We start from the raw sequence: 18,271 nt of genomic DNA on the forward strand, positions 1-18,271 counted from the left end.
TAATTAGAAATGGAAAATGTCAGTAGTTTAGTGACCCATCTTCCAAAAGCCAGTAAATGTGTTTCAAATGAAAATACGATCAGGAGAAAAAGTACTCTTCCTAAAGACTAACCCTCCCTCCGGTGGGGCCTGGGATCCCCTTTCACTCGAGTTATTACCGGGTTAACCTGGACATCCTGGTGGAGTGGAGGTTTGTGGAAGTCCAGCCTCTCCTCAGGTCATACAGGCACTTCCAGTATGGTGTCGGTGAGCACAATCCATCTCTATCCCTCTTTTTTTTTTTTTTCTTTTTTGACTGCACCCACAGCATATGGAAGTTCCCAGGCCAGGGATCGAATCCGAGCCCGAGCTTCGATCTACACCACCGCTGCAGCAATGCCAGATCCTTAGTTTCAGTATTTTGTTTTTAGAGAATTATTTTGGTATGATCAGAATAAAGAAGTAAAATAACTTTCCATAGAGGACAGTCTGTCAGCAGTAGTAGCTCCTTAAATACTCCGTAGCTTCTGACTCCCATGAAAACAAGGTCTTGTTGACATTGCACAGTAAACACAAAACTCAATATTAAGCATCAGTGGCTCTCCTGGCCTGTGAACCACAAAGCATTAAAATATATGTGTATTTTAGTGATGGTTTTATCTATTTCAGTTAATACCTTCAGCTAATGTTCTCTGCATGCTCCCCTAGGATCAGCCACTTTGAAAAATTACACAGAAACTGAACTACTCTCCCTGCCCTCGGGCAGTTTACTAGCAAATGTGGCTCTTTTTTGCACTAACTAAAGGGATCAAGGTTTGCATTAGTTTCTCTCCTGGGCAAAGATCACAGGAGGCCTATCTGTGAACCACAATTTTTTAAAGTCTCTAGGAGTTCCCTCCTGGCTCAGTAGGTTAAGGATCCAATGTTGTCACTGCGATGGCTCTGGTTGCTGCTGGGGCACGGGTTCAGTTCCTGGCCTAGAAACTTCCACATGCCACAGGTACAGCCAAAAAGGGGGAAAAAGTCCAGCAGTAGAATCCACTCTTTCCTGTCTGAAGAACCCCACATGTGATGGGTCATTCTGAACACAGATCTTACACAAAATATTTCAAACTAGTAAGTTAATGGAATTGTCCTTTGCAAACCCACACAGAGAAAGGACATTGCAAAGATGTGGGTGGCCCTGAATATTGTCTTCCTCTTAATGGAAAACAGGCCCACTTTGTTCCAAGAATGGGATCGAACACCCCAACTCGTCCAGTTCTTTCACATCAGCACCTCCTGAGGCCCATCCTCTCACAAGCATCACAGTGTGTGAACCATACAAGGAAAAGTCGATTGGAATTCTGCTGCCATGCTATTGCATAGCGTTTGTGATAAGGGAACCAATTCTAGGCTTAATATGAAGGGATTCAGTTCTGGAAACAACCAAAGAGCCTCCTTAACAAGTCGTCTTCTAATTATTTTCCAAGATACCAACCCCAAGGTCAATATTTAAATGAAAATGAGGAGTTCCCTCACGGCCTAGCAGTTAAGGATCTGTCAGTGTCACTGGTACTAGCGTGGCTCGGGTCACTACCGTGGTATGGTTCAGTATCTAGCCCAGGAATTTCCCTGTGCCACGTCCAAAAACAAAAAAACAGTAAGGAGAAGAAATGAGAATGAACCTGTGTAAAAACCACAGAGAGCCTTCCTCATAGAAATCACACTAAAGGTTAAAATAGCCCCAGATTGAGAGATGTTAGAGTAACTATAGCAGAATGAAATGCAGAGAAACTGAGATTTTAAAAGTTGGAATTTTGGGAGTTACCCTTGTGGCGCAGCAGAAACAAATCCGACTAGGAACCATGAGGTTTCAGGTTCGATCCCTGACCTCACTCAGTGGATTAAGGATCTGGCATTGCCGTGAGCTGTGGTGTAGGTGGGCAATTGCAGCTCTGGTATGACCCCTCGCCTGGGAACTTCCATATGCCACAATTTCGGCGCCCAAAAAAAGCAAAAAAAAAAAAAAGTTGGAATTTTGATTTCTGCTACTATTTTGAAAATATCTATTTAGTATTAACTTAGAAACCAATTTAGCTCTTTAATAGGAAAAAAATTTTTAAGATGCAAATGTACACATTTGAAATTTACATTATTGTATTAATTTGAAAACCAGCATGTTACGGTTCTTTGAAACTTTCATTTCTTTCTAGTCGTGATAGCAAATGATAGCAAAGGATGAAAACAGGTGTCCTCACTACCATACAGTAAATGAATCAATCAGTCCAACTTGTCAAGGCTTAGAAACGTATAATTTGGCCAGAAACTATAAATAACTCTTATCTCTCTCTCTTTCTTTCTCTCTCTCACACACACAGAGGCTCACGTGCATTAAAAAACAGGCACTCATCTCATTTCTAGAAAAAAAAAAAGACCCTTAAATCTTAGTTCTAACTGAAATCGCCCATTATGAAGATTTTTAAGGTCACACGATTTTCACACATACCATTGCGTGAGTGTCTTTGATATTAATTCAAAGGTTAATATGTTTCCTTAAGATTTTTTTTCCCAGAATTGATTCCAATATTACATGGCAATGACATAGGAATTCCTAGAAAATTTTATCCATGGGTTCAAAGTATTCCTCAGTGTTTATTTCTCCTTGTTTTTGTTTGTTTGTTTGTTTGTTTTCGTCTTTTTGCTCTTTCTTTGTGCCGCTCCCGCAGCATATGGAGGTTCCCAGGCTAGGGGTCAAATCGGAGCTGTGGCCACCGGCCTACGCCAGAGCCACAGCAACGCAGGATCCGAGCCACGTCTGCCACCTACACCACAGCTCACGGCAACGCCAGATCGTTAAGCCACTGAGCAAGGGCAGGGACCGAACCCGCAACCTCATGGTTTGTAGTTGGATTCATTAAGCACTGCGCCATGACGGGAACTCCTATTTCTCCTTGTTTTCACATCCTTTCACGTTAAGAACTAAATACTTTGAGATTTGGGTAGTTATTTTGATTTTGATAAGAGATTTTTAAAACTCTTAAATCTCTTAAAAGAGATTTTTTCCTCTAGTTTTTACTGGAAAGATTACACAGACACCCTTGAAATAGGAAAGGAAAACTGATTCTCTCTTTAGAACTAAGTTGATAAAACAAAAGAGTCTAATATGTGACTGTTTTGATTTAATTTTATTGGGAGAAAAATCAGAATGTTGATTTTACGGACTTTTAAATACTTCTACTTTCTTCCCTATCTTTCAAGTGTATTTTTCTTTTTCCCTGATATTTGTTTGTGTGTATGTTTTGTTCAGTATTGTGTTTTGCTAGAGAAGCAATTCAACAACATCAAAAACAGCTACTCTAGAAACACCATCTGCTTTTACTTTTTTTTTTCCTTTTTGCTTTTTATTCCTTCCTTTCTTTATTTCCTTCTTTCATGGACTTTGTTTTTTTCCTCTCTCTGAGATGCGTCCTTCTTCCAGTAATGCTTCCCTTTTAGTTTTGAAACCATTACCATTTTCACTGAATCGTTAGCATTCTCCTTCATCTGAAAGCTGGCAAGTGAGGACAGCGTTTATGTAGTATCCTTTCTTTAGAAATCTGAAGGCTTTGGATAAAGGGAAAAAAACCAGAACTTCCTGCCAAAGATCAAAAACATCATATTGAATAGCATGATAACAATCTGTGCCTTGATTTTCTCTCAGTGGAGTTTCAACATCGGCATTTAAAATTAAAAAAAAAAAAATTCCCTTAAAGAATTTGAGTAAGAATAAAAGGTCAGAGGTCACATAGATGATGTTGTTTTGGATGATTGAATACTTTGCAATGAATAAAAGGCAAAAAGCTAAAATAGGAGTTCCCGTCATGGTGCAGTAGTTAACGCATCCGACTAGGAACCATGAGGTTGCGGGTTCGATCCCTGCCCTTGCTCAGTGGGTTAAGGATCCGGCATTGCCATGAGCTGTGGTGTGGGTTGCAGGCTCGGCTTGGATCCCGAGTCGCTGTGGCTCTGGTGTAGGCCGGTGGCTACAGCTCCAATTAGACCCCTAGCCTTGGAACCTCCATATGCCGGAAGCAGCCCAAGAAATGGCAAAGAGACCAAAAAAAAAAAAAAAAAGCAAAAATAGTGAGTGACATCCTTGGCGTGTTTAAAATTATAATCACCCACTCATAAGACTCTCTTTACCATCCACATGCGGCCTCCACTGATGACATGATTAAACACTCCAAGTGAATTTCTACTGCATATATTTATTTTTTTCTGATGTTTGGGTAGCCCTATGACAGCAAATGTCAGTGTCGTACTTTAAAAAAGAAGAAAAGAGAAATGTAAACTTTAAAAACTTAACATTAAAAAATAAAGACCATTATACCATTATAATGAAAATCACCTAAAATATAGAAGGCAATTACTGGTAAGACTAAAAGCAAATTTCTGTAAGGGCCCGAATTAAGCACATTACAAAAGGAAGTACAAAGCAAAGCCTTTCCCTGCGGCTTCAGGAATTCAAGCTTTTGGCAAGACATTTTTTAAGCCCATTTTTCTATACAAAAAACTTTTTCCTAGATGAGGAGTTGTATGTTCTGTAATCGCTTGAAGTACCTGCTTCTGTAACAAGTGCCCTCCAAAACACTCAGTACATTTATATTCATCCAGCCACTGGGTGACATAACTGTGTGTAATAGAAGTAGTCTCCGAACTGCATGGCCTTTGTGGGTTTTCCCATGGGAATTCTTCAAAAACAGACAGGATTTATCTGTTTTTTTCGTGTTTACCAGGACACTGCATATTTGCTGGATATTGACATTTATCCCTGGGAATTCAATTATGCAAATAATTTGGAGCCATTCAGTCTGAAATGCACGTCTAAAATAATTCTTGCTGTCACTTTCATTTCACAGCTGCACCTGTTTTCCTTCAAAATATATTACATGTTGCATATAAATAAAGCCCATATATATATAAAAGTGTTAAAATGGCCAAGTTATCATGGTGCATTCTCTAGTTTTTATTCACACTGCCATGACAGGATTGTTGTAGCCTGCAGTGCGTGGCAGTTATTTCCCTTCTGGTTTTAGATCCTTGAACATCTGCAGGTTTTCAGATAGGGACCTGTGCTCCCCCACCTCCTTAATCCTGGTGGTGAAATATCCCCCCATTCTCAGCAAGATCTGTCTGCACAGTCCTAGTGTCTGACTACCAGTTGTAACAGGTGCAGACACAGCCAGAGGCAATGTATATTTAGAGGCAACAACCTGTTTAGGTGACTAACACTTGTCCCAGGAAACAGGATGATAAGCCCTTGCTAAGCTATGAAACTCTGCCACCTAAACTGGTGTGGATGAATCAATTGATCTGATCTATTGCTTGGGGCAAGGGCATGGGGGTGGGGGTCTTTAGGGGTAGGGGAGTCTTTACAGACAAAGAAACTAGTCAATTTTATGTAAAGTTCACCTAAATCAATCATCATTTGATTTATTTTAATATCATCTCATTAATTTTAAATTAATATTTTATTGATCTTTAAATTAGCATTTTAACTTAATAACAGAAGGAAACGCAAAGCCAGCCCCTCATAGCTGCTGAAGAATTGTCCCAAGAAAAGGGCACTTTATTGATTACGATATTATTTCACAGCAACATTATTTCACAAATAAAGGAGTGAATTACTGCAAGAAGGATGTGGGAATACTGTTAAATTATGATACAAGTCTGTAGTTTGGTTTAAAGCTTTTTTATAAGAGCTTTAATCTAGTATATTCACCTTCCCTGTAGTCAGACTACTGACTCAGATTCAATTGGCCACAAGTGTCGTAGAAACCATTCTAGGTGAAGAAAAATATTTTTTTCCCTACTGCACCCTGCGGCATATGGAAGTTCCTGGGTCAGGGATTGAATCCAAGCCACAACTGTGACCTACACCACAGCTGCAGCAACGCTGGATCCCTAACTCACTGGGCCACAGCAAGAACCCCAGAAAAACATTTTAACCCACTTAAAAAACCCACTTAGATGTGAGTGCCTTTGGCTTAGAATATGCAAATACGAGGGTTCAGATGCTTTTTTGAAAAGAGAAAATAGGATAGAACACCACTGTGTAAGAGACAGAAAAGTCTTGGAATATCTACCAAGTATATCACAGAAGTTCTATTAATTAAAAAATAGTGTATGAGTTTGTTGGGGACTGTGCGCCTAACCCTGCGTGCGGGGTGGGGTGGGGGGACTTGCAGCCTTAGCCAGTCTTCCGGGACCTGTGAGCAGAGAAACAAGACCTAAGAAGGAACAGGTGCCTGGGTGGGCCTTTTTCACTGTTTCAGGGGAAATCTGAAACAAGGGGAATTTCGCCAGTGAACAATGGAGGCCCTTTTGCCAAACTTTCTAATTAACAATTGCTTTTGATAAGGCAGTGAATAAAAGGCCCAAATATCCAAAGGACAGTTAAGGGATTTTTCAACCCAATTTGAATTTCTACCCAAACTAACAAATACTAATCATATTTCCTGGAATTGCAGTTTTTCCCACAGTCTGCTATTGAGTTGGATTCCTTCTTAACTTAAAAGTCCAGGGGGAAAATGGAGACATCTTCATACTCCTACTCCTGTCCTTGCCGAGGAGTATTGGCAGGACAGACCAATACTAGCAGAGTCGGGCTTCTTGAATGTACCTTGGCCTGTGCTTCTCTCTCTGCAGGTGCCTTGCCTCCCTCTTTTATCCCTGAGATGATTGACAGGGATATCATCCAATTCCCGTTTTTCTTTTGTGATTTGGAGCAGAGAGGGATTTTTTTTCCTTTTTCTAACAGATACTGCAAAGTTGCAAGCAAGAGAAAATAAGGTTGCAGAGAAATTTCTAACTTGGCTGATTAAGAAAAATGATGGAGCAACTTCTGGTAACATTTTATGCTTGTGTCAGAGTTCCTATTGTGGTTCATCAGGTTAAGAACCCAGCGTAGTGTCGGTGAGAGTGCAGGTTTGATCCCTGGCCTCACTCAGTAGGTTAAGGATCCAGCGTTGATGTGAGCTGTGGTGTAGGCCAGCAGCTGCAGCTCTAATTCGACCCCTAGCCTGGGAACTTCCATATGCCGCAGGAATGGCCATAAAAAGAAAAGAAAAAAAAACTTTATGCTTGTGTCCTGTCTCCTGGACTGGAGTAGCCTGAGTCTTGAGAGCCCTGCCTTTCTGGGAGTGATTCAGCAATCTGGCGGCTCAGAGACAAAGGCTGAGGTAGGGCTCCAGCTCTACGAGAAGGAGTGCAAGTCTGCAATCCTCTGTAAAACCAGTATTTCAGCATCTGGAATCTTATCTCATGTTTTCTGAGATTCCAGATTTTCCCTACATCAGTCGGGCAGTCTTGGCTTTTATTGAAGAGATCTGTCTAGAGATACGACTATTTCCCTTAAGTCACTCATTAAGAACAAAACAAAGAAAAACCACAGGGTTGGTTCCACTGTTGTGTGAGCTGATTTTAGAAAGGAAATTTTTATTTTATGTCTTGGTATTTCACGCATGTTACAAAGGGAGACTATATTTTATTGATTTCATAAATCCAGGGAGATACACTGGGATTAGTCTGGATTCAAAGAAATACAGTGACAAAAATTCTCCAGATAAAATACTCTAAACTGCACCTCACATTAAAAGGAAAAAAGTATGATGTGTTCCTTCCACTCCTTGCTTTCCTAAGGCCTCAGTGTCACTGTCATTCTGATATTTCTTGTTCTTTATTAGCACCTGCTGGATTCCACCTGTTGGCAATCTATCATATTGATTCTATACTGAGAAGATTCGTGTTATCTGATTTTACACATCAGGGAGGGATATGCTACTGTTAAGTAAGTAAGACTGAGTCCACTGAGAGACCTCAGGGAACCCTGTGTCCAACTGAGAAAACAGAAGGTAGCATATGGAAAGCTCTAGAAGGTATCCAGTGAGGAGTAAAGGTTAAATACATCTGTGTGAGGTGTCAGTAAATGACCAGAACAGGTGCAAGCCATAGGAGACAGGGACGGGGGCTGCAGATGTACTGAGCAAAATTACAGAGAAGAATTGAGATGAACAGATGGATTGGGTTTGGACAAAGAGAACCCAGAAGGCAGGCTTAATGGATAAAGCCGTCTGATCCATTTTGAGCAATTTATCATTTAGATGTGTAATTAGAGATGAGACAGGAAGTTTGTAACCTCAAACCACAGCTTTGAGGTTACAAGCTAAGACTAAGGAATATGGTCAACATAAAAAATTATTTTTTGGAGATCCCCAGTAGCCTAGTGGATAAGGATTCAGTGTTGTCACTGCTATGGTTCTGGTTACTGCTTTGGCATGGGTTCCATCCCTGGCCTGGGAACTTCTGCATGCTGCAGGTGCCACCCCCCAAAATTGTTTTTTGAGCATAGAATAGTGATCACGCATATGGTAGATTCACAAGTTCTTGTTGAATGACAAATAGTTAATGAAAGAAAGTTCTTATTTATTTATTTTTCCCCGCTGTACAGCATGGGGATCAAGTTATCCTTACATGTATACATTTTTTCCCCCCACCCTTTGTTCTGTTGCAATATGAGTATCTAGACATAGTTCTCAATGCTATTCAGCAGGATCTCCTTGTAAATCTATTCCAAGTTGTATCTGATAACACCAAGTTCCTGATCCCTCCCACTCCCTCCCTCTCCTGTTGGGCAGCCACAAGTCTGTTCTCCAAGTCCATGATTTTCTTTTCTGTGGAAATGTTCATTTGTGCTGGATATTAGATTCCAGATATAAGTGATATCATATGGTATTTATCTTTGTGTTTCTGACTCATTTCACTCAGGATGAGAGTCTCTAGTTCCATCCATGTTGCTGCAAATGGCATTATGTTGCTCTTTTTTATGGCTGAGTAGTATTCCATTGTGTATATATATCACATCTTCCTAATCCAATCATCTCTTGATGGACATTTGGGTTGTTTCCACGTCCTGGCTATTGTGAATAGAGCTGCAGTGAACATGAGGGTGCATGTGTCTCTCTGAAGTAGAGTTTTGTCCAGATAGATGCCCAAGAGTGGGATTGCGGGGTCATAATGGAAGTTCTATGTATAGATTTCTAAGGTATCTCCAAACTGTTCTCCATAGTGGCTGTACCAGTTTACATTCCCACCAACAGTGCAGGAGGGTTCCCTTTTCTCCACAGCCTCTCCAGCACTTGTTATTTGTGGACTTATTAATGATGGCCATTCTGAGTGGTGTGAGGTGGTATCTCGTGGTAGTTTTGATTTGCATTTCTCTTATAATCAGCGATGTTGAGCATTTTTTCATGTGTTTGCTGGCCATCTGTATCTCTTCCTTGGAGAACAGTCTATTCGGGTCTTTTGCCCATTTTTCCATTGGGTGATTGGCTTTTTTGCTGTTGGATTGTATAAGCTGCTTATGTATTCTAGAGATGAAGCCCAGGTCGGTTGCATTATTTGAAACTATTTTCTCCCATTCTGTAAGTTGTCTTTTTGTTTTCTTTTGGGTTTCCTTTGCTGTGCAAAAGCTTTTCAGTTTGATTAGGTCCCACTGCTTTTTTTTTTTGCTCTTGTTTCTGTTTCTTTGGGAGACTGACCTGAGAAATTATTCATGAGGTTGATGTCAGTGAGTGTTTTGCTATGTTCTCTTGTAGGAGTTTGATGGTGTCTTGTCTTACATTTAAGACTTTCAGCCATTTTGAGTTTATTTTTGTGCATGGTGTGAGGGTGTGTTCTAGTTTCATTGCTTTGCATGCAGTTGTCCAGGTATCCCAGCAATGCTTGCTGAATAAACTTTCTTTTTCCCATTTTATGTTCTTGCCTCCCTTGTCAAAGATTAATTGACCAAAGGTGTCAGGGTTTATTTCCAGGTTCTCTATTCTGTTCCATTGGTCTGTCTGTTTTGATACCAGTACCACACTGTTTTGATGACTGTGGCTTTGTAGTATTGCTTGAAGTCTGGGAGAGTTATGCCCCCTGCTTGGTTTTTGTTTCTCAGGAATGCTTTGCAATTTTGGGTCTTTTGTGGTTCCATGTAAATTTTTGGATTGTTTGTTCTAGTTCTGTGAAAAATGTCCTGGGTAATTTGATAGGGGTTGCATTGAATCTGTAGATTGCTTTGGGTAGTATGGCCATTTTTACAATATTGATTTTCCCAATCCAGGAACATGGAATATCTTTCCATTTCTTTACATCTTCTTTAAAGTTTTATAGTTCTTGGCATATAAGTCCTTTACCTCCTTGGTCAGGTGTATTCCGAGGTATTTGATTTTTTGAGGTGCAATTTTAAAAGGTATTGTATTTTTGTATTCCTTTTCTAATATTTCATTGCTGGCATACAGAAATGCGACTGACTTCTGAATGTTAATCTTATATGCTGCTACTTTGCTGAATTTATTCATCAGTTCAAGTAGTTTTTGGGTTGAGTCCTTAGGGTTTTCTATGTATGGTATCATGTCATCTGCATACAGTGACAGTTTTATCTCGGTGGGTTTGCCATAAATGGCTTTGATCATGTTCAGGAATGTTCCCTCTATACCCACTTTGGCAAGAGTTTTGATCATGAATGGATGTTGGATTTTGCCAAATGCTTTTTCTGCATCTATTGAGATATGATTTTTGACTTTTCTTTTGTTAATGTGGTGTATGATGTTGATTGATTTGCGTATTTTGAACCACCCTTGTGAACCTGGGATGAACCCTACCTGGTCATGGTGTATGATTTTTTTGATATGCTGTTGGATTCGGTTGGCTAAGATTTTGTTGAGAATTTTTGCATCTATATTCATCAAAGATATTGGGCAATAGTTTTCTTTTTTGGTGGTATCTCTGTCTGGTTTTGGAATTAGGGTGATGGTGGCATCATAGAATGTCTTTGGGAGTATTCCTCTTCTTCCACCTTTTGAGAAAGTTTAAGGTGGATGGGCACCAGATCCTCTTTATATGTTTGATAGAATTCGCCTGTGAAGCCATCTGTTCCTGGACTTTTATTTGTAGGGAGTGTTTTTATGTCTTTTTCAATTTCATTTCTAGTGATCGGTCAGTTCAGTTGGTCTGTTTCTTCTTGATTCAGTTTTGGCAGGCTGTAAGATTCTAGAAAATTGTCCATTTCTTCCAGACGGTCAAATTTGTTGGCATATAGTTGTTCATAGTATTCTCTTACGTTTTTTTGTATTTCTGCAGTATCTGTTATGATTTCTACTTTTTCATTTATAATTTTGAGTTCTTTTTCTCCTCTTCTTAGTGAGTCTAGCCAGGGGTTTGTCAATTTTGTTTACCTTTTCAAAGAACCAGCTCTTAGTTTTATTAATTTTCTCTATTGTTTTTTGAATGTCTATTTTATTGATTTCCTCTATCTTTATAATTTCCTTCCTTCTGCTGACTTTAGGTCTTTTTTGTTCTTCTTTTTCTAATTCATTTAGGTGGAGGGTTAAGTTGTCAATTTGGGATCTTTCTTCATTTTTGAGAAAGGCCTGTATCGCTATAAATTTCCCTCTGAGCACTGCTTTTGCAACCTCCCATAGATTTTGAGAGGCTGTGTCTTCATTATCATTTGTCTTAAGGTATTTTTTTTTTTGTCTTTTTGCCATTTCTAGGGCTGCTCCCATGGCATATGGAGGTTCCCAGGCTAGGGGTCCAATCAGAGCTGCAGCCGCTGGCCTACGCCAGAGCCACAGCAACATGGGATCCGAGCTGCATCTGCAACCTATACCACAGCTCACCACAACACCAGATCGTTAACCCACTGAGCAAGGCCAGGGATCAAACCCGCAACCTCATGGTTCCTAGTTGGATTCGTTAACCACTCAGCCACGATGGGAACTCCTCAAGGTATTTTTTAATTTCCTTCTTGATTTCCTCATTGACCCATTGGTTTTTTAGTAGCATGTTGTTTAGTCTCCATGTAGTAGGTTTTTTCTCATTTCTTTTCCTGTGGTTGATTTCTAGTTTCATGCCATTGTGGTCAGAGAAGATACTTGAAATAATTTCTATGCTCCTAAGTTTGTTGAGGTTAGCTTTGTGTCCCAATATGTGGTCGATTCTTGAGAATGTTGCATGAGCATTTGAGAAGAATGTGTATTCTGATTTTTTTGGATATCGTGTCCTGAAGATATCAATTAAGTCTAACTTTTCTATTGTTTCCTTTAGGATCTCTGTTGTTTTATTGGTTTTCTGTCTAGAGGATCTGTCCATTGATGTGAGGGGGGTATTAAGGTCTCCTACTATGATTGTATTCTCATCAATATCTCCCTTTATGTCTGTTAATATTTGTTATATGTATTTGGGGCATATATGTTGATGATAGTAACATCCTCTCCTTGGATGGATCCCTTCATCATTAAGTAGTGTCCTTCTTTGTCTTTCTTTATGTCTTTTGTTTTAAAGTCTATTTTGTCTGATACGAGTATTGCAACTCCTGCTTTCCTGTCATGTCTATTGGCTTGAAATATTTTTTCCCACCCCCTCACTTTCAATATGTGTCCTTTGTCCTAAGGTGAATTTCTGGTAGGCAGCATATTGAAGGTTTTTGCTTTTTTATCCACTCAGCCACTCTTTGTCTTTTGATTAGAGCATTTAGTCCATTGACATTTAAGGTGATGATTGATAGATGAGTATACATTGCCATTTTAAACCTCGTGTTCCAGTTGATTATGTGGTTCTCCATTCTTCCTTTCTTTTTTTTGGTTGGATGATCTCTGGTTATTTTCTGCTTGAGTGTTCTTTGTTTTTTGTTTTTTTTCCCTTCATTTTTTGTGAATGCAGTGTTTGGTTTTGGCTTGTGGTTGCCCTGTTTAAGTATTCTAACCCCTTCCTATAAGTGTGTTTTAGCCTGATAGTCCTGTAGGTTCAAACACTTCATTACTATATTAAAATTAAGAGAAACAAAAAAAGGGTCTATTTATTTCCTTACTTCTCTTGCCCACATTTTATGATTTTGATGACTCTTTTTTTCTTTTTAATTTTATTTTGTTTGAAACATGTTCATGATTAAATCTGTATGCTGGCTTATTTCAGTGACTGCTCTCTGATTGTGGTTTCCTCAATCCTAGTTTTTCCTTTTTTTTCTCTCTCTCCTCCCTTTCCTTCCTTCCGTTCTTTTAGGTTTAGAGAAGCCCTTTCAATATTTCTTTTAGCCTGGGTTTTGTATTGCTGTATTCTTTTAGCTTTTGTTTGTTGGAAATTTTGTGTGTGTGTGTGTGTGTTTGCCTTTCCTAGTGCCGCTCCCATGGCATATGGAGGTTCCCACGCTAGGAATCCAGTCAGAGCTGTAGCCGCTGGCCTACGCCAGAGCCACGGCAACTCGGGATCCGAGCTGCATCTGCATCCTACACCACAGTTCATGGCAATGCCAGATCCTTAACCCACTGAGCAAGGCTGGGGATCGAACCTGCATCCTCATGGTTCCTAGTCGGATTCATTAACCACTGTGCCACGATGGAAACTCCTGGAAAAAATTTTTATTTCCCCTTCTATTTTAAATGATATTCTCGTGGGATAGAGTATTCTAGGTTGCATATTTTTTTCCTTTTAGCACTTTAAATATCTCTTGCCATTCCCTCCTGGCCTGTAGTGTTTCTGTAGAGAAATCAGCTGATATTCTTATGGGGGTTCCCTTGTAGGTAACATTCTGCTTTTCTCTTGCTGCCTTTAGGATCCTCTCTTTATCACTAACTTTTGCCATTTTTATTATAATGTGTCTTCGTGTGGGTCTATTTAGTTTCAACTTGTTTGGGGCCCTCTGTGCTTCCTGTATCTTGAACTCAGTAGCCTTTAGATTTGGGAAGTTTCCAGCGATAATTTCTTCAAATATATTTTCCATCCCCTTATCTTTTTCTACTCCTTCTGGAATTCCTATTATGCATAGATTGGCCTGCTTTATATTATCCCATAGGTCTCTTATATTGCTTTCATGTTTTTTCATTTGGTTTTCTGTCTGCTGTCCTGATTGGGTGATTTCTATTAATCTATCTTCCACATCACTAATTCGTTCTTCTTCATTATTCATTCTGGTTTTTACTGCCCTTAGTTCAGTTTGTATCTCTGCAAATGAATTTTCTAGTTTTTCTTGGCTCCTCATATTTTCTAGTTTCTTTCTGAGGGTGTCTGCATTACTGTTCATATCTTCTCTTAATTCCTTCACTATCTTCACTGTTTCTCTTTTGAACTCCAGGTCTGTCAGGCTGCAGAGATCTGTGTCATTGTTGACTGCTTTAGGTGAGTTCTCCTGTTGGTTTAAGTGGGGGTGGTTTGTCAGCTTCTTCATCTTGCTTGTTGTTTTCTTTTTCCTGGGGGAGTTGTACTCACCGTGACCAGGCAGTATTTGCCTTGTCACTGCCGTAGAATGTTTCCTGAGGGCTGGCGTTGTTGGTCAGTCTCCTTTGAGGCAGCATGGCTTTTCCTGAGTGTGGGCAGGGCTGACAGCGTCTCTCTGAAGCAAAGGAAGACTTCCTGAGGGCAGACAGGACTGGGAGGTCCACACTGCGATGGAAGCAGATTTCACTCAGCCGAGCAGAGCTTGCTCTGGTGTTTTGGGGCTGTGGGGCTCTTGCAGGGGGCTGGCGGTGCTGGGCAGCTGTTCCACGGGAGTGCAGCACCCCCTGAGGGCTGGAGGGGCTAGCTGGGCTGCTGAGAACCCAAGAGGCTCTTCCCTAGGGCAGTCAGAATTGGAAGGACTGCCTGAGAATGGAGGCAGATTTTTCAGGGCCCAGCCGAGCTTGTTCTAGCTTTTCTGGGCTGCAGGCCTTTTCCCAGGGGCTGGTGGTGCTGGGTGCTCCTCCGCAGGGGTGTAGCCCCTCCAGAGGGCAGGGAAAGCCCCTGCGGTGGTCGGCTTGGGCAAATGATGAGGCCCGACCCCCGGGATGGCAGGCAGCCCCAGGTCTGGTGCCTGCATGGGGTGGATGCACTGGGAAGCACAGCTTTCCGATAGCTGAGGGCAAGTGAGCTCGCTGTGGCACGGGGAGTATTCTATGGTGGCCCACCCCTTCTTCTCTCCCCTCCCCAACACTGGCACCTTGTCTCTCCTGCAGATCCAGGTCTTCTCCCAGGTTCCCTTTGATGCGGCTTTCCAGTCCCCAGCCCTTAGTATATTGCTCCCTCCCTCCGCGATGCTCCGCTTTCTAGTCTCCCAGGCAGTCTCTGCCATGTCAGACCTGACAGACTGGTTCCTAGGACCCCCCCCCCCCAAGCAGTCTCCGCACTGCCCACCCCAACCCGTTCCCAGGGACTAACGTCCGGAGCCGAGGTCTCGGTGCCCAGCCCCTACCCAAGCGCCTCTGTTTTTGGTGACTGTGCCAGTAGTTCAGATGATCTGTTTGGTTCTTGCTCTGCTTTTCAGAACTCTGACTTACTGCTGTGCTCTTCTCTGCATCTGGAGATTCCTCCGATTCGGTTGATCTTCCCGTCGAATAGGTGACTTTCCCAGGTGTGGGATCCCTTTCTCTCCCACAGTTCCCTTTTGGGAGCGCCCATCCAGCCCCGATTCCCCTTCTCTCACTCTCCTCTTTTCTCTTGTTTTACCCAGTTATGTCACGAGATTCTTGCTATTATTGGAGTTTAGGTTCTACCAACGATTGACTGCTGTTCTGTGCAAGTCTTTTAACCTGTAGATGTGTTTTGTGTTTGTTTATGGGAGAGGGTGAGCGTGTCCCCTTACTCTTCTGCCATATTGCCTCCTCCCTCGAAAATTCTTCTTTATAAGAGATTGCCAGGAGAAAAATCTGAGAGATCAAATTAGAAAAAATAACATTTGCAGGTGTTCCCTATTGGCCTAGGGGTTAAGGATTCTGCCTTGTCACTTCTGTGGTGCAGATTGGACCCCTGGCCTGGGAACTTCCCCATGTGTCTGGCATGGCCAAAAAGAAAAATACCATTTTCCACTCAATGAGAAGATTGTATCTGGGCAAAATAGGTGCTAAAAATGTTATGCGAAATATTGCTGGGGGACCTAACAGCTGGTGACTATCGACAACACTCAAAGGGAGCCAGCCAGCCCCTCGGCGAGCTAATGGGACACAGGCGGACCTACTGGGAGACACCAGCTCTTGCCAGAAATCGGCCCTGAATCACCCTTCCAGGGCTAATAAACCAGTTTACAGGAAACCGGGGGCTAGAGAAACATATTAAACGACATCAATGGAATTAAGAGGGGACATTCTAGAGGACAAACGACCTGCTTTCTCCAACAAACAAATGGCATGGAGAGAAATAGGGAATGTGAACATGTTTAGATTAAATGAAATTTAAGAGGCGAATGAAGCAATGCCCTCTTTGTGAGGACTTTGGATTCTTACCTAAGCCACCCACAGGTAAAAAAGGTATTTTTTGAGACAACTGGGGATATTTTAACAGGCACCGAGTATTAGATAATGTTCCATGACGCAGTTCTTGCTGACTACAGTTACCTACTGGTTTAAATGACAGAATGTCCCAAAATCTCCAGGGATGAAGAAGCGGCCACCAAAATGATTGGTGTGCTGGCGGATGGCGGTGTGCCCCATACGCTGCCTCTGTCCCATTTGCTTCCATTCCAAACTCGGGCCCCACACCTGTGCGTTTCATGGGTACGTCTAAAAAACAGCTGTAATGGCAGCTTTGTTTCCCCCTTTAGGACAGTCAAGTCCAGGTTTTGCTGGCTTGATCACAGAGTTTTGTGTAGGAAACGTCCAGACAGGAAGAGAGCGGAGTGACCTGTTGAACTCTCTGGGGATCGTGTGGAGGAGGGACTGAGCTGGGGGGAGGCGAGCGGGGGGAGAAGAAGGGAGGGAGGGAAGGAGAGGCTGGGAGGCTGAGGACGTGAGTGAGGACTATGGCAAGAGGGAGCGGGATCGTGCCCCTCCCTGACCATTGCCCATTTAAGACTGGCAAGAGGTCACCTCTCCAGGGATCCCGGTTCCACAGCCAGATCCTCGAGTCAACAGTGCGCGATGTCCACGAGACGACAGAAGTTGTATTCGCCCAGCAACTAAGGGGCAATGCCCGGGGCAACAACAGGGACTCTAGTCTCTGCCTCAGCACTGTGGGCAGTGTCGCCCCTTCTCTGCTGTTAAAAAAAGTAGGGGAGGGGTCACTGCACTGGCTTAAGTCTGGACGAGGATGACTGTGGTGCCGGGATGCATCTCAAGGACACTGGACACTTCCTTCTCTCCCAAGAGGTTGCCGATCATTGCTCCCTCCCGTCTTTGCCCTCCCTTCCTGCTTCCCTCCCCCAGAAGAAAAAAACAAGAACAAAAAGCATTAGCCTTATTCTGGAAGCGAGTGTGACTGTATTTTGACTTTCATCCCTGACGTTCACATTTCAGGAGAACCCTGACCTTTCTGATTCTTCAACGGTCCCTCGGCCCCCAGATCTACTTACTTTCAAAGGAGCCCTCTTTAATCAGCCGTTAGTAAGTAATGTAAGAACTGGCCTATTGCGATGCTCAAGATTGAACAGGGCTGAATGCTGCATCTCTGCATCACTGTCCATGAGATGTAGGCTCATGAGATGTCGCGTCATGAGATGTAGACACTGGTTAAATGTCTTCACAGTGTGACTTCATGGACTCAGATTCTGTCTGATGTGGATAAGCCATGATCTGTCTGCCCTCAATTCTTGTTAAAATGCAAGTATTTGGGTTAGAAGGGACAAATACGAAGCTCACTGAGTAAAAAATGACTACTACAGTCCTAGAGGCAATACAATCTACGAACGAATTCATAAGCTGTGACTTGCCCCAAAATCATACCAAGTATGATTTAGTTTCATGGGAAAAAATAGGTTAGAAGCCAGTGATTGAGTGGGATCCCCATTTTGCATTTATAAGCAGGTCATACCCGGATGTTGACAGGATGTGTGTTTGGGGAGCTCACAGAGGGGGTGTGAGCCAAGATGGGGACAGAGGGAGGGAAGGCATGTGAAGTGGGAGTCACCTGGGGGGCATGTGAGTGTGTGGGAGTTCCTGTAGCATGTGTGTGTGCACAGTCCTAGACACAGTGGAAAACCATAGTCAGCACCCAGACCGCTAGAACCCATAAGATTGGTACTGAAGCCAAAAAAACAGTGGAAGGTCTATCACCCCCTTCTTCCCCCCCCCCCCGCCCCCCAGGAAAACTCAAGGATGTTTAAGGGCAAGAACTTTGGAGTCAGACTTACTTTTAAATCCCAACCCAGCACTCATTAGCTGAGGGACTCTGGACAAGTGACGCAGCCTCCTGACATCACCTTCCCATCTATAAAATAAGGATACTTCTTAGCGTCCACATGGGGCTGAGCACAGTGTGACACACAGCAGACACTCGATAAAGGGTAGCTTTAAAAACTTCTAGCCCATTGCTCAAAGAAAACTGCACC

This window comes from Phacochoerus africanus, chromosome 13, assembly GCF_016906955.1.
Source record: "Phacochoerus africanus isolate WHEZ1 chromosome 13, ROS_Pafr_v1, whole genome shotgun sequence".
Taxonomy (NCBI): domain Eukaryota; kingdom Metazoa; phylum Chordata; class Mammalia; order Artiodactyla; family Suidae; genus Phacochoerus; species Phacochoerus africanus.